Source organism: Muscardinus avellanarius (assembly GCF_963383645.1).
Source record: "Muscardinus avellanarius genome assembly, chromosome: 2".
Classification (NCBI taxonomy): domain Eukaryota; kingdom Metazoa; phylum Chordata; class Mammalia; order Rodentia; family Gliridae; genus Muscardinus; species Muscardinus avellanarius.
The window spans coordinates 184,100,765-184,125,851 of NC_137787.1; positions in this window are offsets into that span (position 1 = coordinate 184,100,765).

Here is a 25,087-nt window from a genome sequence, read left to right on the forward strand (position 1 = left end):
TCGAATTTTGTGTAACTTACTACACTCACATATTCTTAGATAGTTCTAATTATCTTTCATGTAAAGCACAGGCTCTGTACTTTTTAAAAATGTATTGGTGTATTGTAATCATACATCATTTTGAGGTACAGAATGGTAAATGCATACGTGCACACATCACACATCTAGCCCTTCCTCAATCCCCATCCCCCTCCTTCTTTCTCAAGTTCAGCTAGTGACTGACTTTGATAAGTTTGTGAGCATCTCATGGGCATCTGGGTGCTCCCGTCTGTCTTCCTCCCTCCTATCTCCCTCAGGTCACCTTCTTTACTCATCTAAGGTTTCTCCTTCTTTGTCAAGAGTTCTTCCTATGACCCATTTTCTCTCTAGATTCTTTATATTAAGAAGAATATCCAGCTTTTCACTTTTTGTGACTGGCTAATCTCACTTAGCATAATATTCTCCAGTTTTATCTATTTCCCTGCAAATGCATAATTTTGTTCTTTGTGACTGAGTAAATTCCATTGTGTGTATACTCCATAGTTTTGTAATCCACTCATCTGTTGATGGGCATCTTGACTGATTCCATAGTTTGGCAATTGTGAATTGTAAAGCGATAAACATAGATACGCATGCATTAGTCTGGTAGTTTGGTTTCCTTTTTTTTTTTTTTTTTTGCATACATACCCAGAAGTGGTATTGCTGGGTATTAAGTTATGCTTTCAAATACTTATGATTTATTCAGGATCTAGAATAGAACGTTTATTTAATATGTTAAATTAACAAAGCTTAAAAGCAATGTATATGTGTGTATATCAGTATATTTTAAATATCTCATGTGTATGCACATACATACATAAACAGCTGGAAGAATTGACAAAATATTTTATAGCTACAAATAAAGTGTAAAAATAAACAAAAACAGGTGGCTAGAGACCTTGAACAAGAGAAATTGGGTGGACATGTGCATGTTCACTGGGTTCCTGTCTCCACTCCAACAAAACACCTGGAACTCGAGTATTTTGGTTGACAGTTTTCTTCAGAAATGCTTATGAAGCAAAGAAAATTTCTGCTTGGCAACGATAGGCTAGTTGGTGTCATAATAGAGGAAAGTACATATAACACTGAACATGGGAGAACAAATGCAAGGCCAATGTGCAGATCATACATGCAACAAAATAGCGTTGTATTCTAGACATTGATGCCAGGGCTGAGTGCAGAAGACAGTCTGTGTCTTCAGAACTGATCTGAAGCTGCCAGAAGATATATCCACCTCTCTTTCTAAGTCTCGGTCTTTTAGTTACTTTGAGTTTTTTCATCTTCAATATGTGTTAATGATAAGTTAGTGATGAAAAACAAAATCAGATGAGGATGCCAATTTGAGTCAGTTCCTGGCACAAGGGGAGTTCTCTATAAAGAGTTTCCATCATCTTTATTATGGAAAACAATTACTCATGGACATATATTCTTCATACTTCAAGTTTAAAGACAACAGTAATAATTAACTAATTATAATTTTTAATAGGAATGTGTACCTATGATAGCGTATCCCAAGTTAGAATCCTTCTTTATGACCCAAGTCAAGTCCATTCATTCCTACGTCCTATCTAAAAAGAAAAATCACTGTTGCTTCAGTGGAAAGCAGGATGCGAACTTACTTTCTGCCATTCTACTTCTGAATAATAAAGTTCTAGAAGCCTGATACAGTTCTCCATGTTCAGTAATGCAGTACAAGTGGGTTATCTAGCTTGATCTTTAGTAAAATGAGATGAACCATCTGGTCTAGGTTTATCCTGGGTAATTGTGAAGATTTCTAGTTCTTTGTGGATACTTCATCTATTTCTTCCATGCCGTTATATTTAGATAAAACATGTATTAGCTCAATAATTCAACAGAGAAATAACCATCAAAATAATTTTAGTGCTATGTAGGGCAGAAAAAGATTAATATGACACCCAAGATTTATCTTAATACGATCTATCTTAATAAGGAATTGTAGCCTAAGTAATGTGTTCTTCCCTTGCCAAAATTGGCACTACACATTAGAAAATATATAGTCAGTCATAAAAGATTCTACTCCAATCCTGTTTTTAGACTAGTTAAAAAGTGTCACTAGAGACAAAATTGAGTTTTACACCACTTTATATTCACCATAAAATTAGTAACACATTGGAATTGCTATGAAATTGGCAAAATTGTTAGGTATGAGGAAATGAACATACATAAGCCTCAAGGGCAATCAACTTCTGAAAATTGAAGAGTAGTCTAAGTGTTAAAATCATGTATTTCTTAAAAGTGTTTTTGCTATTTTAGTAAATTAAATTAAGAATAAACAAAAAATACCTTTGCTGCTACATCATGTACTTTAAAGAGTAGGGTTAATAAAAATATGACTGGGGGCAACCCAGCAAAATTTATGCCACTTTTTAACCAGAGGCTGACAAACATGATACAATCTTAATTAAAAAGTAAAAATACGGTTAAAAATGGTAAATCTCTATTTGAGAGATAAACAGTACAATTAGCAGAGAAATTTATCTTTCCAAAAATTCTGATAAAAGTAACTTGAAGGAGGGAGGTGTAAAGAAAAGTTCAGTCTGCTCTATTATGAAAACAAAGACAAAACTGTACACATGAAAGACATTGTGAACTTTCACATATTAGTATAAATCTGGAAATAGCAATGGTTGTGTTTTAACAAGTCTTAATTATAAAAAAATTTATAAAAGTTTTTTAAATTATAAAAAACTTAATTATAAAAGACTTATTGGAAAGTAACTTTATAAACAAAAACTCAGCCAGGCGTGGTGGCGCACGCTTGTAATCCCCGCACTTGGGAAGCAGAGACAGGAGGATCGCCCAGAGGTAGAAGGGCTTTCAGGAACCTCAGTACCACCAAAAAAATGAAAAAATAAAAAAATAAAAAAAACAAAAGCTCAAAAAACAACAATACTAAAGTTATTAGAAAAAAATTAAAAATGTATTAAATAAAACTGGCAATATAAGTTAAATTTGAAAAATTGGTGTGAACAAAAACTAGCATTTGTTATATACCCCTAACTCATTCTTTGTATTAACTCAAAATTAATTTTTAAGGTAATCTATGAGGAAAGTACAATCTCTCTCAGTTTTATAGATAAAAAAAAAAACTATACTTAAATTGAGTATGATGACACAAGCCTGTAATCCTAGTATTTGGGAGGCTGAAATAGGAGGATTGTAGGTACAACCACAGCCTGAGAAACCTGGAGGGACCCTGTTTCAAAATAAAAACATAAGAAAGTTTCAGGATGTAACTTAGAGGTAGAATTCCTCCAGGTTTAATCCCTAGTACATTCCCCACACCCCTAAAAAGAAAAAAGCACTACACTTGAAAATGCAATTAATTCCCAACTACTGGAATTAATTTAAAAGAGTTGTGTACAAATAAAGAAAACACTAGAATTATTTCAAACCAAGGAAAACTGGTTTTAGAATCCATATGCTTCAAACCCTGGGCCACCCTGCTATGCAATATCATAGCTACTCACAGTGCCAATTATAATACTAACGTAACCCTTTGGTTGCATTCCGTCCTGAATTCATATAATTATAATTACTTTTCATCATTGATTCCTTGCTTCCTAGAATAATACGTGATGGAAAGCACACCTCATAAAATATAAAATGATCTTCAAATACAATGCAAGGATTTATCCTTATAATTTGGGCTTAAATTGTGCATAGCATTAAAAGCATGTTTCAAATCAATGCATGCATAAATAACATGACTTCTAGTGGGAAATCATCTAAAGTGTTGTTTCCTATTAAAATCTGAGATATATATTTTATAATCTATACTATGTATTATATATATATATATATATAATTTCAGAACAGCATGTATGAAACTTCTAGATTGCAATGTGAACATAAACATCAAAAGTAGGTTGAGATGAAAAAGCAGTGGAAGATCTAGATTAGACAAATATGTCTGGTACCTAGAATAACTTGAGCCCTGTATGGACTAGATTGCAAATAAATTACATAGGGAGAAAGTGAAATACAGACTAGTTCAATTTTTTTATAATTTCTTATGATAACAGAAGTTCCTAACTAAAGACATCAACGTGTTTTGAAGGTCCTAAAATATTTTGACAAGAATTATAAAATTCAGTGTTACTAAGACTGTCCTTTCTCCCTAATTTCTTTTTTTTAATCAATTTTTATTGGTGCACTGTAGTCATACAGTTTTTTGGTGGTACTGGGGATCCTGGAAGCCCTTCTACCTCCGGGCAACGCTCCCAAACCTATTTTACACTCTTTTTTTTTTTTTTTGGAAACAGGGTCTCTTAAGCCAGAGCAGCTGGCTTTGAACCTGCATGATTCTGCCTCCCAAGCATGGGGATTACAAGCGTGCTCCACCACACCCTGCGCTATAGTCATACATCTTAATGGGATAAAAAACTTGTGAAGATATACATGCACATATCACCCACTCGGCCCTTACCCAATCCTTAACCCCTTCCCTCTCCCTCCTTCTTACCCATGCTTGGCTTCCTGATTGACTTGGATATGTTTAAGTACATCATCGGCTTTAAAGAGTTTCCCTCTTCCCCCTCCCATTCCCTCAGACTGGTCACCTTAGGAAAAGCATCTGAGTTCTTAGTTTTTGTGACATTTCACTGTAAATGCCATAATTTTGTTCTCCTTTAGGGCTGGGAAAAATTCCATTGTGTACACATCTCATAGTTTTGAAATCCACTCATTCGTAGAAGAACATCTTAGCTGGTTCCAGTTTGTCAGTGGTGAACTGTGCAGCTATGACCATGGTTGCTCATGCATTAGTTTGGTATTTTGGTTTTTATTCTTTTTGGTAGATACCCAGAGGTGGTATTGCTAGATCATATGGTAAGTTCATTTTCCTTCTTCTGAGGATCTTCCATACTGTTCCCCAAAGTGGTTGCACCAACGTGCAACCCTATAAAAATGTATTCGAGCTTCTAGTTCTTCACATCCGATCAATTAGTTTCTTTCTTCTTTGGAAGTCCTTCTCTTAATTCCCACACTATTCCCACTTACTGAAATCCTGAAAGCCAGAAAGTGAGTAACTTTGACAAGATGATCCACTCACAACCAATTTTTTAAAAAATAGAGGTCACGTGGATCTGGGAATCAGCTGAGAGATGAGGTGAGGTAGTGACAGCTTCTATTGCTTTCTGGCCACACAGTTGCAGGGACCCACTGGCCCTTTGCTGTGGATCAGGCCCCAGTTTCAGCCCCACTGTGTGGCAGGCTCTGGGCCCAGCCTCACTGGCTCCAGGCCCAGCTTGCCACATGGTAGGCTCTGGTCCCTTTCTCAGTGGGCAGGATGTCTACAGATATTCCCATTTTTTCTTCCATATTTTTTTTTCAAGTAGGAGGAAACAGCACACGCCATTTGCAGAAGCTGGGAGCCCGATTCCCTAGAAGCAATGGATTTTATCTCCCCACCAAAAGCAGAGACCCACAGCCTCACCATGAAGAGTGGGATCTGTTGCTCCAAGCACATCCTGGCTCCTAGCACAGCACAGATGAGCTCAGCAGCCATGAGCGCTGAGGTCTCCCCGATGCTCGGTGCAGTGAGCCAGCCTGGCCATACGGGTGGGGCTCCCTCTGACTTGCCCCAGACATTTTTCTTGCATAATATGTTGTCCAGAATTTCTGAGCATGTGCGGCAAAAACAGTTTACTTTTAGGGAGATTTATTTAAAAATTCAAGGTTGATTGGATTGGATCTGTCTGCCTCTCTCAAATACTGGCCCCTGCCACTGCCACCATCTTGGTCCATCTCTAGGAAACTTTTTCTTACATAGCATGTTGTCCAGAATTCCTGAGTGTGTGGGGCAGGAGCAGTCTCTTTCTGATCTCTTCTGAGATGTCCCTCCAAAAATCACTTTTCTTGCAGTGGCGGGCACCATGATGCTGTCTTACCTCTAATTCCACCATTTTTCACTCTGTCCTATATTTCAGATAGGAAGTCATTACTGAAAATGTCTTCCTTTGTTGCCTCAATCAGCTATGAAACCAAAATCTGTTGTCCAGGGTTTCTCAGAAGGATGCATGTCCTATTCGGCTGCTACCAACCGTCACCTCTGTGGGCGTGGTTGCCACCATCTTCCTCCCTCTTCAATATTTCTTAATAAAAGAAAACAGTATGTGTCTTTTGCAGAAGTTGGGGGCCCAAGTACTTAGCAGCAAAGGGTTTCATCTCTCCGCCAAGAACAGAGGCCTATAGCTTCACCACGAAGAGCACGTTCTACTGCTCCGAGCGCACACTGGCCCCCTTTGAGGTGCAGAGGAGCATGGCAGCCAGGAGCACCTTTGTCTCCTGGGATACAAAGCGCTGGCCAGCCTGGCCAAGCAGGGCTCCATCTGATGTGCCCCGAACCTTTTTCTTGTATAGTATATTGTCCAGAGTTCCAGAGCATGTGGGGCAGGTTCAGTCTACTTTCGGGGAGATTTCCTCAAAAATTCAGTGTAGATTAGATTCAATCTGTCTGCCTCTCCCAAATACTGGCTACCGCTGCTGTCATCATCTTGGTTCTCTTCCTGAGCATTTTTCTTACGTGTATGTTGTCCAGAATTCCTGACCATGTGGGTCAGGAGCAGTCTATTTTCAGGGAGATTTCTCCAACAGTTCAAGGCAGGTTGGATTGGATCTGTCTGCCTCTCAAATACTGGCCACCTCCACTGACACCCCCATCTTGGTCCATCTTTTCTCTCTTATATTTTAGGTAGGAAGTTGTGGCTGGCAATGTCTCTGTATGTTGTCCCAATCAGATATTAAACCAAAATCTGTTGTCCGGGCTTTCTCAGAGGAATACGTGTCCTATTCAGCCGCTGCCAGCTGTCACCACCACCATCTTCCACCCCCCTGTGGCCTTCTTTCTCCTCCTTAAATTTTTTAAAGAAGAAAAAATTATACATGGGTGTCTTTAAGGGAAATGGAAACCACGCATCATAAGGATGGCAAGGTGGATATGTAACAGCACATTTCGTCTGTTTTAGTCTAGGCTATTTGTCATTTTTATATAAATGTTGAAAAATGTGACACTGCATTTCTTTCATATAATGATACCTATTGCTTGCTCCTGCAAGGGCAAAGAATATAATTATTTAGACTACAAAGTCCTTGTTAATGATAAAAATTTCTATTGTCATATAAATAGCATACAATCTGGCTGATTTTATCCATCTGGCTCCATGTTTCAACCACATTATTTTCAGGGTCAGGGTTGGAAGAAAACTCTAACTGTATCCCAGAATACCCAAGGTTAAACATATCCTCAAGGCTCAAACCAAGGTTAAACATATCCTCATGGTGAATTTATCTATCCCACTCCTCCCAAGATACAAAACTAGATGCATGTACATGTACATATATATATATATATATATATATATATATATATATATATAGAGAGAGAGAGAGAGAGAGAGAGAGAGACTGATTTAAGAATATTTTTGTAATTTTATCCACATGTCTATAATGAGTTTTTTATGCTTAAGGATATTTTTTCTCCTTTTACAAAGGTCAAGCATTCTTTTGTAAGTGTGACTTCCACATTGCATTATCAGAAGTTGATTTGTTTTACTTTTCTTACTCTTGTTTGTTTTAATAAGAAGCAGAATGGTTTGACTATATTTGGGTTGCCTTCACTGTACTATTTCCTTGAAGTAGTGACATTGAGAAAGTCCCATTGTGAAATTTTTATTATAATCTGTGATTCAAGGACTAGAAATGGTCTTTAGCATTTCCGAAGCAAATTGTTCAAGCAGATTTAATAATAAACTCCATAACCTGGGATTAATAAATAGTCAGAAAATGTTGGGGGCATGTATCAGTCATGTACTAGGAACTAGTCTAATGGGAAAGTGGTGGGCAAGATAGACCTTATTTCTTTCCATTACGGAACTTTTGCACTAGTGAAATATATCGCCATATAGTCTATACTAATGGCATACACCTGGAGAGTAAAGATAGATCCTTTATCCTTCCCAGTGGCAAAGAATCCACAGTTTGGGAAAAAGATAAAGGCATTTGATGTCTATAATTTTTCTACTAGTAATCATTTTAGTGGTCTTTTAAACCTCAGTGTGTGCTGGGCGTGGTGGCACATGCTTGTAATCCCCGTGCTTGGGAGGCGGAGACAGGAGGATAGATCACGCTGATTTGGAACCAGCCTCGCTGGCTTAAAAGGCCATGTTTCCAAATTAAAAAAATATATAAAATAGGTCTGGGAGTGTAGCCCACAGGTAGAAGGGCTTCCAGGAACCCCAGTACCACCAAAAATAAAATAAAATAAAATAAAATAAAATAAAATAAAATAAAAAAACCTCAGTGTGTTTATGTATAAAATAGGATAAAAAAACTATTCTATTCTATATAAAACATAAGTGTTGAGATAATGAGCATAATTTTATTATTCTGTAGCAATAGCATACACTCTCACGATGATTTCTCTACTTATATGCTAAACTTTAATATCACAGAGGAGGCACATCTTTATTTTTGAATACCACCCACTTAATTTCCAGATGATGTATGTTAAGCATATGTTGAGAAAGAAACATAAACTCTGAATAAGGAATGTAGAGTAGTCATCTTGTCCACAAGACCGGGCTGTAGCGTGAGATTCAGGGCTCCACACATGAGATATGAGATTTCCTTTTGCTAATAGCAGATACTGAATACTGAAGGAACTGGGCAATCTCACCAGTTTTGCTGAAGGTAGTCATTATGAATAGCCTAAGCTGTGTGCGCATAATTATGACATGTCTGCCTATCTCAATATTCTGCTGGAGGAAACAGAATAGAAATATTCAAAGATAAAAATTAATTACCTAAAGGAACTCTCGCTATATATATATTTCAAATACAAAATTTCAAGATTTACTCAAAAAAATTAAAATTAATACTAGCAAAAAGATAAGCTTGAGATAAACTCTATATTATCTCCAGGAATAAGTTTTGCAAAGAATTCTCATGTAAGCCGTATTCATGGGGCACAGGAAAATCCTGATTTTTATGATTTATATTATATACTATAATTTTCATAGGGCAAGGTATAGAAATGGTAACATACCACAAATAAACAGGTATTAAAAGTAATTAGATGAGATAAAGCTATTACTATTGTTTAAAATCTGAAATATGTAAAAAGTTATTTAAATCTTAAAGTACTTTCACTTTTGAAATTTGGTTTTCTATTGAAATTATATCTTAAAGACCATTTCAGGACAAGCAGTTTTCAATGTCTATGCTAAAACTTTATATTCTGTATTTAAAATATCTCAAGATCCATCAGGGAAAAAATATAATATGTGTATTTCAGTCAAATGCTCATATTAATATTATATGTTACAAATGTTTTTTAGGAGAGACATTGAATTACTCTTGGGTCGTTTTTATTGATACACAAGATTTTCAAATACCTAAAATACTTACTTTCAAAAATATTTTCTCAAATAGAGAAAACACTGGCATCCTAATTCTATTATATTTTAAATTTTAAAAATAAACTCACCATATTTCAATCTCTTAAAAAAGATAAAATATGCACACTTGTTATCCTAGTATCTGGGCATCTGAGACAGGAAGATCCTAGGTTTTAGGCCAGCCTGAGCTAATTAGTGAGGCCCTCCATAACTTAGTGAGATCCTGCTTCAAAAAAAAGAATAAAAAATAGGGTTGGGAGTGTAGGTTGGAGGTAGAATGCCTCTGAGTTTAATCACCAGTACCAAAAAATATAAGTAAGTAAGTAAGTAAGTAAGTAAATAAATAAATAAATAAATAAATAAATAAATAAATAAAATTGCCAAGTATGGTGGCTCACACTTTTAATCTCAGTACTTGGAAGGCTGAGACAGGAGGATCGCAGGTTTCTGGCCAGCCTCAGCTACCTAGAGAGGCCCTCTGCTACTTAGTAAGACCTGTTTCAAATTGAAAAGTGAATAAAAAATAAGGTTTGGGGTTTGGCTCAGAGGTAGAATGTTCCTGGGTTCAATCCTCAGTACTGCAAGAAAAAGAATAATCATTGTGAAATTTACATAAGTATATGGTTACTTTATGTCATATTATATCACATATATGCATAATGAATTTATATATAACTATACATCACTCTATATTGTTAAAATATTGATTAGGCCAAAAGTTGTTTTTTCCCAGATATTTACTGCCCCATTAACTGTCAGTCACTTCATCTTTCAACTTAGATTCTTAACACAAATGAAAATTTTCTAAAAATTCCTAATATTTTCCTAATATTCCTAATATTTCTAATTTGTTCCTAAAATTCTCTGCAACTTCAGGATCCTGTGTGCTGTGATATTTTCTTGAATATACAACAAGTGTCTCTAAATCAATACACATCAAACTCTGCTCATTCTCTTTTCCCCCAAACTTGAACTTCTCAGATCTCCACATTAAGAACTGTACCACTGAGTGACTTGGCATTAAGTAAGTTTCCTTCCCCTTCAATACCCCCACATCTATCGTTCATCCTGCTTAGCAATTCTAAAATCCAATACCTACACCTGGTTACCTAATTTGCAAAACCAGTGCAGAATGAAAGTGTGGAACTCCTTGTTCAAAATCACTTAAAAATCTCTACACTGACATTCAGCACATTATACTCAACGTGTGTCCTTCTGAGCATGGCGGCCTCTCTGAGCTCTCTAGATTGCATGTCCAGGAAGTCTTCTCTTCCATTTGGTCTTACATAAATTCTCTGCTATTATAGGACTGTTGTCCTTGACACAACTCCCTCTGCATTCATTATGTCTATCCTTGCTTCACTTCCATAGTGTCCTGTATCTGAGTTTTCACCTTCAGCCCCTTCAACTTATTGGAGTGGAGGATTGTATCATGGAGGACTGTGCTACACATTTTAAAATGTTCAGTGTCATCCTTGGTCTCTACTAATGAGATGTCACCATTACCCTTTCCCTCTTTAAACAATGAAAATTATAAAACATGCCCTTAGACATTTCTATAATGGGAAAATGGTCATTCATGGAAAAACTACTACTATGTATGGTCAGAGTCCACTTTGCAAAGTATAGATGTTTTATGCCTAAAACTTCCAAGGAACTCTCAAACTATAGATTAAATACAAAGTCTTCATAATATTATTTAAGGCTTGCCATACTTTTTATATTACTTATTAAATACAATATAATAGAACTTGTATGCCAATGTTTTCTCTATTTGAGAAAGTTTTATTTAAAAGTAACTATTGTAGGTATTTGGAAGTCTATGTTTAATTAAAAAAAGAAATTTAATGTTTCTCCTAAAAGAGACATATTTTGTTACCTATAATATTAGTAAGTAAGAGCATGTGGCTGAAATACTGATATTTTATTTATTTTTTTCCTGGTGAACCTCTAAGTCTAACTCAAATTTAATCATTGCCAAATGCCTTAGTTTTATTCACATGCTACTTAATTTCTGTTATTATACTTAATATTTCTAATTACATATTCCTGCTACTTATCTCTCCCCTTATCCCCGACTCCTGATTTATAAATTGTTAAGGTTAATACAGCCTATCACCTTCTTTAATGGAGTCTTGCCCTTCCTTACTCTCGTCCACAAAGGACTGATCCTTTCTGCCTTATTCTTTTCCTGCTTTATGTTGTGCCTACATGCACAGTGTGCCATTGTGCTGTTTCTAAACCTAAGTGACTAAAGAGGTTGAAGTTGAGCTGGGCAGGGTGGTGCATACTTGTAATCTCAGTTCTCGGGAGGCTGAAACAGGTTCGCAGCCCACCTCAGCTACTTAGTGAGGACCTCCACAACTGAGTGAGACCCTATTTCAAAGTAAAGAATACAAAATAGGGGTGAGGTAAAACTCAAAGGTAGAATACCTCTAAGTTCAATCCCCAGTAACAATATAAATAAATTAATTAATTAATAATAAGAAATAAGAGTGATTGAAGTTTTCAGTCCTTTAAGTCACTTCAACAAATTAAGTGAAAGAATGCAACTCTTGACAAAGAAGGAGAAACCACAGATGAGCAAATAAGGTGACCTAACTGAGGAGGACGGAGGAGAAGAGGGAAATTTCCTAATATACATGATGTACATTCAGAAACATATCAAAGTCAGTTACTAAGCGACACATGAGAGGGAGAGAAGGGGGAGGGAATGGGCTGAATGAGTGATGTGCACATGTCTGCCTGTACTAGCTTAAACGTCATTAAGATGCATAACTAAAATGCACCAATAAAAAATTTTTAAAAATGGGTCCATCTTTGGTAACATTATATTGAGACAATCAAATTGTCTCTGGAGTCTATGTTCATATATGAAGGTGTTTCAAATGGAAAAAAGTGTCTTGTTATGTCTCTTATGTCATTCTTAAATGGTTATTGAACTGATTTTCTTGTAGAAAATAGGCTTGTAGCCTATTTCATTATTCAAGTCTATATATTCTGGAAAACTTGGGAAAATAATTGTACTTATTTTTATTTCTGGGAGGTAGCACATGACTTAACACATTCTAGGCATTGTTTTCAGAAAGGAAGAAAAAAAAGAGAGAAGAGAGATACAGAGAGAAAAAGGTAGAGACGAAGGCAAGGAATAAGAGAAAGAATAGGGGGAAAGAAGAAGAAGTTCTGGTTCTCTCCACATATGGACTGCGGATTAGGACTTAGGCACCAGTCCTTGCATTTAATATCTACCATGTTCATATACAAACTCTTCCTTATTATTAGGGTCATCACCAATACATTAATAAGTGTAAAGATAAAAACATACATTGGATGCTTTTGAGATGACTTCTACAGAATAATGTTGATGGACATACATACTTGGTGTGTGCTCATTTTGGGTTTTACTAACGCTGTTTTTTGTCTTATTTTTCACTTATTTTTGGGTCCCATGCGATGTTTAAATTTGTGTAGACATCATATAATTTGCAAGTCAGGGTAAATATATCCAGTTCTTCAATTGTTTATAATTTCTCTGTGGGGAATAGATATGTTTCTTCAAATTTTTTAAAATATACAATACATTGTCATTATCTCGACTCTCAATACTATGTGATGGAACACTAGAACTTATTTCTCCTGTGAACTTATTACTTGTTGAACATCATTTTCCTGTCCCACTCTATACCTATCCATCCAATATTAATTGTCATTTAAGGGCTTCTAGCTTAATAGGCTTGGATATATGCATAGATGCGATGTATAATATAAACTTTGCCCAGCAAAAGAAAAATACTGTACTTAACAACAACAACAAAAGTTGTGGGTGTGAAGCAACTTTGTTAAAGTCGTCTAATTTAATTGAAAACATAATTTCCAGTTTATTTAGCAAAAAAAAAAAATGTGACCAAAGTAATCACATGCAGGTATAACATCCCACATAATTTTTTTTTTTTTTTTTTTGGTGGTACTGGGGTGGAACCCAGAGGCTTTCTACCTCTGGGCTATACTCCCAGACCTATTTTATACTTTATTTGGAAACAGGGTCTCACTAAGTTGCTAAGGGTCTCACTAAGTTGCTAAGAGCCTCACTAAGTAGCTGAGGCTGGATTCGAACCTGTGCGATCCTTCTGTCTCAGTCTCCCAAGCATGGGGATTACAAGCGTGGGCCACCATGCCCGGCTCCCCACATAATTTTAATAATACCCAGACACACGTCCTACAATGGTGGACATGCTGTTAAGGAATGAGAGGGAATTTTGTGACTAGTGTTTGAGATATGTCCTTCACTGCTGGGTTCACATAAGATTTCCAAATCACTGTTCCTCATGATTACACTTTGATTATGAATTTAAATCTCTTGAAGTCCATCTGTTCATCAAAGAGTAATTTACCGTCATATCCAGTAGTGACAACATATTCCTTTCCCTTACTTCTGACCTTGTTTTTGGCACAGAGGAAGTTGCTTCAAATATGACAAATTTTTCTCAGACAGCTGACGATTGTTCACTGTAGCCAAATGAGAAATCTGTTGCAGGGAATAGACAGGCTGGTTGCACCAAATATTTTACCATTCTCCAATGTTCTTTTGAATGCATTTATTATTTCTCAGAATTTTCTTGCTGTATTTAATAATTTTCTGCCTCTATGGTCTGTTAGTTCTATGAAATTCATACATCAGAGCAGTGATGACTTTTAATATATAACCTGTGTCTCAGGCATGTTTAATTATTTTTTAAAAATTGAAATTCCACTTTTTTCTTTATCATGTCTCTCTAGTTTAAAACTTCTAGTGAGTTATAACTTTATGTTAAGGAAAAAGGAGGGGGGGGAGAGAGAGATAGAGAGAGAGAGAGAGAGAGAGAGAGAGAGAGAGAGAGAGAGAGAAAGAGAGAGAGAGAGAGAGAGAGAGAGAGAGAGAGAGAGAGAGAGAGAGAGGAGAGTACTAACTTAGGAAAGAGAATCATCATTCCACCACATATTTCTTGAGGATGAAGGCCAAGTTATAATTTTAACTTTACATCTCTATCATAAAGCAAAACAACTAGTAAAATTTAAATTAAAAAATTCAGGAACAATACTTGAAACATTTTTAGGAGGAGAATTGTATATTTACTCCTTAAGAATGAACCATGGAGTGAAGGAGGGCCCTTGTTTCATCATCCGGATCCAGTGTTCTCCCCTCTAATGTAGGATCAGAAGGTGTGGTGGCCCAACATGGAGTCACAATGCCTGGGTCTTTCATCTACCTTCTCATCCTCAGATAGGCATTGTGACATTTCACATCATCACAAGAACAAGGGTGAATACAGTACAAGATATTTTGAGAGAGAGATAATACATTCACATTATTTTCTTATAGCATGCTATTAAAATCAGTCTATTTTACTTTAGATATTATCAATCTCTTATTGTGCTCAATTTATTAATTAAACTTTATCTGAATTATGAATATAATAGAAAACCATAGTAGCTATATACAAGAGTTGGTATTATCTGTGGTTCCAGGTATCCTTTGGGGGTCTTGGCATATAGCCCCATTTCCCCAAAACAATTGGGAACTAGGACATAGACAACTAATCCAGGTTTTCATATAATCTCCATTTAAACATGTAATAATAATAATAATACATCTTTAAAATTATTACTTTTCAACTACATTTTCATAATATCACTTATGATATTTTGGATATTAAAATGACAAATTTTGTATCATATTTTTATTATAATGCCTGTAAAAGGTAGTATGGATTTGTTAAATTTTATGCCTCTTCACTAAAGTCATTACATTTAAAAGGCATAAAAGTATAGAGTGTGCAAAGTATATATTATAAAAAGCATAAAACTTATAAAGTAATTGAATGTACAAGGTATACATAGAACTGAAATGTAAGGTCACTCTCTCCCTTCCTTTCTTTTTTCTCTCTTATTCCTTTTCTTTCTTCACAGTAAAATTAAGTATTTGATATGTGCTAGTCTTTTTGCCATGTGTCAAATGCATAAATAATCATCTCCATCTTGTGTGCTTTTATGTCCTAGTGAATATTAAGAAAAAAAAAACCCTGAGTCCTTTTATGACATTAAAGGAGCTATAAAGTAGTGCTGCCTAGAGAATAACTGAATGCTCAATTATGTGGCTCACTAAAAATATAGTCATTATTCCCACAAGGGAAAGAAAAATCAAAATTTGCTATTGGAAGAGGGTGGGAGTTGGAGATTTGAGGGCTGGCAAGTGTTCAAGGAAATGGAGATGGACTGAAGAAGACTAGAAGTCATGATTGAGGTAGAAGGCAAATATTAGAAGCTGGGCGTGGTGGCACACGCTTGTAATCCCAGCATTTGGGAGGCTGAGACAGGAGGATTGTGGTTCACAGCCTCAGCTACTTACTGAGACCCGTTGCAACTCAGTGAGACCCTGTTTCAAAGTAAAGAATAAAAAATAGGGCTAGGGGTTAGCTCGAAGGTCGAATGCCCAGTACTGAAAAAAAAATTAGAGAATGCATGAAAGTAGCAAAGACCATGGGTTAGAGCAAGAAACACAATCCTCAGGGACCCTGGATCCCAGGTAGAAGCCCCTCGAATGTGAGAGGAGACACTGGACTATATAAGGTGGCATAGTAACCGTAGTGTTTTCTAGATTGAGATTCAAGATGTATTTCAGAAAAGGCATTAGGATTTAGAAGAGTAGCTGGATACTATGAAAGAAATATGAGTGAAAGGTAGAGGTGTTTCAAAGGAAGAAGCATCGAATCTTAAAAACAAACCAGTAAGATTTCCTCTATGAACCAGTCGACCCGTTCTTCATTTTTCTAGAAAGCAATAGTAAAGAAGAATGAAAAAAAAAATAACTATATGCAAACTCTCTTTGTAAAACTAAGTAAAAGGTACCCTCTGTAGACTCACAAATGCAGGTAAGATGCTAAGGCAAAAACATAGAAGAAAAAACTAAAAATATTGAGAATTGTGGGGGGGGAGCAGAAAAATCTATTAATTGGTTCAAGATGTATTTCTGGAGATTCTTCTATCAGTTAGACACAGATTGAGGCACTGGGGATACAAGAGGTGAAGAAATGGACAGAAGTTCCTTTCTTCATAGGGCTTTTGCATGGTTGGAAAGACAGACAATAAACTACTTAAGCCATGTAATTTAATGGAGAGTGAGAGGGCCATGAAGTAAAATGGAGCAGGACAAGGGAATGGAGTGTGAGAACAGGGAAACTTCATTTTACATGCACCAGTTGGGGAAAGTGCTATGGACTAAATGTTCCCTGCCTCCCACCCCCAACTCATATGTAGAAACCCTAACCCCCAATATGCTGATCTTTGGAAATGGTACCTTTGTGAGACACTCTGGCCCTAGAGGTGGTGTCCTCCTGATGATATTTGTACCCTTAAGAGACAGAAGAGAGAGTTCTGCCTCTCTCTGCTCTTCTTGTGAAGACAGAAGAAGGTAGAAACATAAAACTCAAAAAGAGAACCCTCAAGCCAGGCATGGTGGCTCACATTGTAATCCCAGCATTTGGGAGGCTGAGACAGGAGGATCGTGTTAGGCGGGCGGCCTCAGCTACTTAGTGAGGCGCTTTGCAACTCAGGGAGACCCTGTTTCAAAATAAAGAATAAAAAATAGGCTGGGGGTGTAGCTTGGAGGTAGAATGCCCCCGGGTTTTATCCCCAGTACCACAAAAAAAAGAGAGAACCCCCTCACTTGACAGCAGATCTGTCCTCACCTTGACCTTGAACTTCCTATCCTCCAGAGCCATGAGAAATAAGTGTTTGCTGTTTAACCCACCCACTCTGTGGGAATGTATTATAGCTGTCTGGGCTCTGAGACAGGAGGTCACTGAGAAAGTGATATTTGGGCAAAGACCGAAGAGAGATGAGAGACACAAGGAAATAGCAAGTGGAAAAGTGTAGAGACCCAGGATGTTTGAGGGGCAGCCTTTACACCAGTGTGACTGGATCTGAGCAAAGAACTAGGTGACAATCAAGAAACACGATCAGAAGGTACCGATGTGTCCAGTTGTGTGGGGCCTTGGAAGTGACAGTCAAAATCAGAGTGACATTGAACGTCCCCAGAGGGAAAAACCTGGTGTGACCTGTTACTGCATACATGCACAGGGTCAGCTTAGCTTGACTAGAACACAGGAATCAAGGGAAAAGCAGAGGCAGGCTTGAAGAGGTTGTGTGACCTCCCAGGTGAGAGTGTGCTGCAGTGGGCTCAGGGACACCAGGCGAGATGGTAAAAGAATCCAGGTGGATGCTGTGGGTAGAGGACATGGTGATGGATGAAGAGTGGGGCATGTGTGAAGAAAAGTGCCAAGTGAACCCCAGGTCCTCAGCTCGAACACCTGGAGAGATGGAGTTGAGCTTGTAGGTCAAATGGGGCAAGCTGCAGAACAGCAGTGTTTAGGTAAAAGGGCAATTGTTTGCTTTTGGAAATGTTAAATTGGAGGTGTCTGAGAACATTCATGTGGAGATGAATACCAGTAATTGGGTCTACAAGCTTGGCATTCAAGGGAGAGTCCTGGATCAGAAAAAGAAGCCTTGTGTTGGTTGTAAGATAGGGACTATATAAAATCACAGGCTTGGGTGAGATCTCCAGAGGATGTTTTTATTTTATTTTATTTTATTTTATTTTATTTGTTGGTGATACTGGGGTTCCTGGAAATCCTTCCACCTTCAGGCTACAATCCCAGACACCTATTTTTTATATTTTTATTTGGAAACGGGGTCTCTTAAGCCAGCGAGGCTGGCTTCGAACCGGCGCAATCCTCTCGTCTCCGCCTCCCAAGCGCAGGGATTACAAGTGTGGGCCACCACACCTGGCCAAAAGATGTTTTTTTTAAATAAAGAAGTATAAGTCTTCTCTCAGAAAGCAAGGTGAAGATGAACTCACACTATGCAATAGTATATCTGTTTCTTATTTGCAGCACTGGCACAAAGAGGACCTGGTCATGGCCTCCTGGGGCCTGTTTCATTTCAGAGAATAAGGGTCAGAGGTAGGTTTTCCCCAGGAGTCTAACAGATGCACTGATATCTGCATAAGAAAATGTTAAAAGTATCTCAAGACTTAGATAATACATTGAGGTTCAGAAAGCATTGAGAATAAACAGTGCAATGGATGTTTCAGTGGAAGATGTTAACTGTCTTTCTTTCCCTGGGTTTGATGCCATTTTCTGAGCACACCGATGCCCATCAGCTGCCTAGCTTACTTGTCAAACACAGCAAGCAGATTAGCTGCCAATCAATTAGCACCTAGCGCTTCTCTTGAGTGAATCACTTGACCTCTACCACTGCTATTTTCCTTAGAGCAAAGGCAAGAGTTTGCCCAACTGTTCCTCAGATCTGTACCATCTTGGAGTCTATTAGTCCTAAACCTTAATGCTGATTAGCATCTGCTGTAATGGCAGGTTGAGTGGAATTGTATTGCTTTAGGATAAAGCCATTGTGATCTTTAAACTATATTTGCATGTTAACTGATCTGAGTTTGAAGAAAGTTTTTTTTTTAATTTAAAAAGAGCTTCTCAATTATAGAATACTGTGCAGTTCTTTTTTTTGCAACATACATTCACAAATAATACTTGGTATCTTCATTTACAATTCTCTTAGTTTGTATTTATTATGATTCCAAATAAGCCTATAAAATAATGTTTACTAATTATAAGATATCGAGCTTTTTTACCTATGGAATATTTACATTTTTATTCCAAAGTATCTATTGCTGTCAGATGTAGTTTTTAATATAAAACCTTCTTTAGAGCTACATTTAAGGAAGCCACATTTTTTTTTAATTTGAAACATAGTCTCACTAAGTTGATAAAGCTGGCCTCAAACCTGTGATCCTTCTGTTTCAACCTTGAAAGTTGCAGATGTGCACCAATACACCTGGCTATATTATTTTGTAATTTAATGTGTTAGATCTAGGTTCTTCTTCTCAAGAAGAAGAGTGTCTTTGCACACTTAGTTATTCTAAGTGTGTTATTTTCTTTCTTGTCCATAATTTTATGTTACTTTTTAAGTTCAGGGAGGAAAAAAGAGCACTCATGTGCTAGGCACTACAGAGTACTATATGCATACTATTTCAGTTAAGCCACTATGGCATGAAGGAAGGATTGGTATCCCCATGTTGAAAGGAGAAAAATAGGAAGCAAGAAGGCTGAAAACTAGACCACATTTATACAGTTTGTCACTCAAATCTGATTGGGAACACCTAGATACATCACTTATCTTTCTGCTTTATGTAGCCACCATATCTGACTCCAAATTCTGAGTTTTATCCATGTTCTAAGACTCACTTCACCACCTGTGTGAACCAATCATATCACCTGACATCAACTTAAAAGTTTATGAATGATTCTATATTTTATATCTTCCACAAAATTTTTCATTTACACTAAACATTATAATGGTTAATGGAGAAACACTTTCATAGAGTCAGGAATAAAATTTATATATAAGTCAATCATAACATGAATACATTTTTATTTAAACCCTGTCTTTTTAGGTGTGGCTTCCTATTTGTTAATCCTAAAGAAAGTCATTAAGCTACCATATATTTATGTCCTATCAATATAAACATGATTAACATAGTTTGGTGATAGATTTAGAACCAAGAACACTTTAAAATATTACAATCTTGTTGAGTCTCTTTGTAGAGCTGTTCTTATATGCAATAACCAATATTTAACAACATTCCTGATGAATGGGGAAATCCCAAGTTGTATTTATTCACCCAATAAGGAGAGTGGAACAGCTGGAGTGTTGCAGTGCACAATCTACACAACTCTACCTTCTGACTTTCATGATACAACATTTATTTATTTTTCTTTTTTATTGGCACATTGTAGTCATATATCTTAATGAGGTACAAGATGGTAGAGGCAGACATGCTCACATCACACATTTAGCCCTTCCCCAATTCCTACCCCATTTCTTCTCCTTTACTTCTTCTCATGTTTGGCTTTGATGTGTTTGTGAATAAGTGGTATGACTGAGACATTGATATGTTTGTGAATGAACATCAGTTATATTAGAGATATTTTGTAATATATTGAACATATTATCATTCATAATAAAAATAGAAACTCAGAAATCATATTAAAGGATTTAATTGTATAGTATATCATGACAGAATTTTACGCAATGCTAATTTGTTTATTTGCTCCCAATCTCTTGCCAAATATTATATAAAAAGGTTGTAATTATGTGAATATATAAAATATTGCTTACATATATTTTACATAAAACATAATATGACTTAATACAATATATCTATATATGGTAAAAGTAATTTATCTTTAGTTTACTAACTACCAATATAAGTGGAAAAACCAAACTTTGAAAGATTATCTTTCTTGAAAAAGTAGAAAAACTATTAGATTTTTGATAGGCAAACAACTTGCTGAGTAAATGATTCTAAAATAGTTCATGCAAAGCATTCAACTTATTTAGTGGAGCAGAATATATAATATTTTTTCTTCTTTAGCATACAAGAAAATATTTATCATTTTTTAAATATTTTTGGTGCATTGTAATCATACGTCTTAATGGAGTACAAGATGGTAGAGGCATACATGCATACATCACTCATTTAGCCCTTCCCCAATTTAACTAGAGTGTCCCAAGTCATCTGTACTTTTGGGCTATGTTTATGAAATCCTCACTGAAATTCAAAAAAAAAAAAGGAAAGAAAAGGAATGGGGTGGTAATTAGGTAAGGGCTAAATGAGTGTATGTATACCTCTACCATCTTGTACTCCACTTAGATATATGACTACAATGGACCAAAACAAAATTAAAAATAAAAAGAAATACTCTTTATAATATATATTTCACAGTTTTACCTTCTTAACTGAGTTTTTATTTAGTAGGTAATATGTAATATGTAGTAGAATACATTTCAGGGGCAGAGTTATTTAGATTATTTTTATTAATGTTAGTGCTTTACAAACATATCAAAGTCAATCACTAAGCCAAACTTGAGAAGGAGGGAGGGGAAGGAAATGGGATGGGAACTGGGGAAGGGCTAAATGAGTGATGTGTACATGTCTGCCTCTCCCATCTTGCACCCCATTAAGATGTACGACTACATGGATGGAACTGGAAAACATTATGCTAAGTGAGATTACTCAGTCACAAAAAGTACAAAATCAATCGGATGCTCTCCCTAACATGTAGAAGCAAGGGAGAAAATGAGCCATAGGTGGAACTCTAGACATAGAAGGAGAAACTATAGATGGGCAAATAAGGTGACCTAACTGATGGGTATGGGAGGGGAGAAGAAGGAAATTCTCTAATGTACATGATTCACATTCACAAACATATTGAAGTCAGTCACTAAGCCAAACATGAGAAGGAAGGAGGGGGAAGGGAATGGGGTGGGAATTGTGGAAGGGCTAATTGAGTGATGTGTGCATGTGTGCCTTTACCCTCTTGTACTCCATTACGATGTACAACCATAATGCACCAATAAAAAATAGAGACCATACCCTATTAGATGAGACTTATAAACAAAAATGATATTTACTTAAGCATGGCTATTAAGTAAAGCTTTCACTGAAAATTAAATCAGCCAATATTTCAGTCATCTGTAATATCATACCATTTTAATGTTATTTCTATAAGCCATTAGTTAAAATTGGCTCAGTTTATGCTAGTACTTGAATAATTTAATAATTTTTGAGGAAATTTAAGTTATATGACTCTTTCTAGGTATAAAAAAGAATTTGTAGACATTTAATAAATTCATTCTCTCTCTCTCTCTCTCTCTCTCTCTCTCTCTCTCTCTCTCTCTCTCTCTCTCTCTTAAAATGTAATTGTTTCCAAAGTTTGTGGTCATTAATTCTTTTCAAATAACTAATTCTGAAAGCAATGAAAACCTCAAAAGAAAATTTCTCTACACATTGGTATGTTTATCTATAAAATGTATATTTATCTATATGTTTTACTACTGAAAACTTGTTTTATAACAAAAAGCAGTATTCAGTTCATATCCTAAACTTACAGAGAATTCTTACAAATTATGTTTATGATCCTGCTTTTAAGAGGTATTCTCCCTAGGACATTATCACATATGTAAGAATCATTTGGGTAATCTGTGTGGAATGCATATTACAGGGCTCACCTTAGAATTTTATTGGGCCTTTGACCACATTTCAAGAAATAATCAGAAAAAGTATTCCTGATAAAATATTTTAGAAATGGTAAGCTGTGAGTTTTAATTTTAGCCTGTTTTTTTTTTTCATTACTGAGGATGGAACCCAAAAGCATTCTACCTCCAAGCAACACCCTAGCCCTATTTTTTATTCTTTATTTTGAAACAGGGTCTTACTGAATTGCAAAGGACCTCACTAAATAGCTGAGGCTGACTTTGAACCTGTACAATCCTCCTATCTCAGCCTCCCAAATGCTGGGATTACAAGCCTGCACCACCATGCCCGGCTAGCCTCATTTTTAAACAAATATCAAATGTATGGCTTCAAGCTAGTTATCTTTTCTGTTCCTCCCCTAAGAAAGCTATTAGATTTTTATCAGTAATGTACACATGATTAGCACTTTTCTATGATGAGGTTTTAGCCATTATTCAGGGAAGTCTTTTGTTTTTAAGTATTTTTAACCAAGAACATTTACTATGTATATTTTTATGCAGAATTGCATTACACGTATGTTTTAAGCATGTGGTCAGATTATGTTATGCATATGCAGCCTGGATTATATATCAATTATTATGTTTGTTCAGTCCTGGTACTTTATGGATTTGTTTAGATTTTTGTCATGTAGAATACTTCCTTGGTCATCATAATGTAATCTGTATTTGTATACTTTTGTTTTTTGACATTAAAAATTTTAAAACATTTAATCCTCATAAAATAGCTCATATAAGCCTTTATTAGAACCATTAGAACACACTTTTTACAAATGTGTATATACTGAATGCTTACAATCTTTATAAAAAATATGGAAACACGTTTATACAGATGTTTATTCAAACATTCAAGCCATGCTACTGGAATACTGCTGCCTGGTAAGGTAATCTCATAGGTGGATGACGTATAGAATGCCTAGAGACAGAGATGGACAGTATTTTTCTTAATAAATTTTAAATCAAGCAAGCTAATTAGGAAACAAGATGCAGAGTGTATTCTTCAAGTGTTTTGACATGAGTTTTCTAGTGGGGTATTACATAATTAGATAGTGTTCTTCAACTTGACCTACAGTGTTTAAAGTCTGTCACACTTCAAGAAAGAGACTCAACAAATGTTAAGAAAAATAAATGAGCTCATAATAGAGTCCATAATTTTTTTTCAAAACTTGAAAAAACAACTATTTCTCCCTACCCCCTGAGGTGGATAGTCATCAAGATTTACACAATTTATTTCTAGGCTTTTTATTTTACTCCACTGGTTTATATATCTGCCTTTATAGCGGTACTATACTGTTTCAATTATTGTAGCTTTATAAGGTTTGAAACCCGAAAATGTACATGTTCTAGCTTTGTTCTTTTTTGAGATTGTTTTGGGTATTTAGAGCTCATATTTCATGTTAGGGTAGATTTTTTTTTCTGAAAAATAAATAAATAAATGTATGATAGTTTCACCTTCAAAAAGAAAAAAAGATTTCTTTAGACAAAATTTTGCTTCTCAGAAAAACAAATGGTTGTATGTTTTCTCTTATATATGGAAGGTAGACAGAAGTTAGCAAACAAGGTTAACATTATTAGAAGAGCAAAGACTCCAGTGGAGTGATAGAGATAGTTTAGGAGAGGGAGGAAGGAGAACAGAGATGTAAAGAATGTAGCAGTTGAAACATTACATACCTATAAAATCACCAATTATAATCTCAAAGGCATGTATAGGAAGAGGGAAAGAGGATTTGGGACTGGAGGGAAATGCTTTAATAGTATGTGCATGTATTTTCCTAAAGCTACCTCCGTATGATGTATAATTGCAATATACCAAACAAAAGTGCATGTACATATATAGCATATATATAGTTATATATGATATGGATATGTATATTTTATTTCCATATTTGATGGAGTCAAATAAAATCTCAGAGTTTCATATCTATAGCAAAGGTACTTTTTACTATATAACTTTATTCCAATTATATTTCATAAAAGGAACATTTAATCCTCTGAAACTATGTGCCATTATGCTAAGTAAAATAAATCTGGCACAGAAAAAAAAAAACAAATACTATGTGACCTCACTTATATAGAGAATGTAAAAGTTTGAATTATAGAATTAGAGAGTAGAATGGTATTTACCAGGGCATGGGATAGAAGGTGAACAGGGAAAGAAGGAGGTTACCAGCCAAAGGATACAAAGTTTCAATTAGGAAGATTAAGTTTTAGAGATCGATCACAGCATGGTGACTATAATAAAAATGCATTGTACATTTCAGAATTGTTTTAAGAAGAGGATTTAAATATTCTACCCCCAAAGAAATGGTAGCACATTAATTAGCCTAATTTAACCATTTCATAATGTAAGTGTATATCATGATACTCTATTGTATCCTATATGTAGTAACATATATCAATTGTTATCAAATAACCTTTTTTTGTGGTACTGAGGATAAAACTCAGGGTATTTCTACCTCTGAGTAACACCCCAGCCCTATTTTTTTTATTCTTTATCTTGAAACAGGGTC